Source organism: Morone saxatilis, unplaced genomic scaffold, assembly GCF_004916995.1.
Source record: "Morone saxatilis isolate NCDOM2014 unplaced genomic scaffold, NCSU_SB_2.0 Contig20, whole genome shotgun sequence".
NCBI lineage: Eukaryota > Metazoa > Chordata > Actinopteri > Moronidae > Morone > Morone saxatilis.
In genome coordinates, this window is record NW_023339763.1 from 23727007 (window position 1) to 23727806 (window position 800).

The 800-nt window shown below is 36.0% G+C and overlaps 1 protein-coding gene across 1 annotated transcript in view; it reads left to right on the forward strand.

Moving 5' to 3' along the window:
* Positions 1–800, forward strand: part of opcml (opioid binding protein/cell adhesion molecule-like) — a gene marked incomplete at its 3' end in the record, with an annotated part of 118183 nt that overhangs the window by 116714 nt on the left and 669 nt on the right.

Below are 800 nucleotides of genomic sequence, written 5' to 3' on the forward strand. Positions count from 1 at the left end.
CTCCTTATAACATTTACAGAGATACATCACATGAGTATATAGATGCTATCGGTGTCTGTTTAGCAGGTTGTTGGGATGAAGGCAATACATCCAGCCAGCTTTAAAGGCTGAACTCAGCACTGATCTTTGTAATTTTATGGGATGAGTGTTGCGTGTAATTGTCATCAGTTCTGTTTGTGTAATCCTTAATGTGTAAATGTCTGAGGAGAAATGGTGCAGTAGTTACAAGTAATTACCTAAAGTGGGACTTCATACTTAGCTGAAAAGGCAACAGTTTTGATGCTGCTATGGAGGACATATAGCAGTGTGTAAATATTGGAATAGAGCTTCATTTGTTTACCTGAATCATATTAATGAGTGTTACTGGGTATACATTTACTATAAACTAGGTTCCACGCCAACAGCAACTTTTTGGGTGGCATTTAGAGAAGCAGGCTGCACACACACAGTGTCCTATAATCAACCAATTGGGCTGGCGTTAGCAATGCATGCTAATTGAATGTGTAAATTCAAAGGTCAATGGGATGCAGAGTAGCATGACAGTCCAGCTCTGATCCCCTGGCACACACCACGCATCATGACCATGTTATTTATTACTTTTTATTTATATTAAGAATAACTATTGTGATAATAATGTGTTTTACCAATATTTTTAAAATGATTTCAAAGAATATTAATCAGGAAATAAGATGTCTTAATCCCACTGAGTGAAATCCACTTTGAGGCTCAAACGGAGTCAAAATAAGATTGTTTTTATTCAAGAAAAAAAGCTAAATCATTGTCATAAATAGTAAAACTAC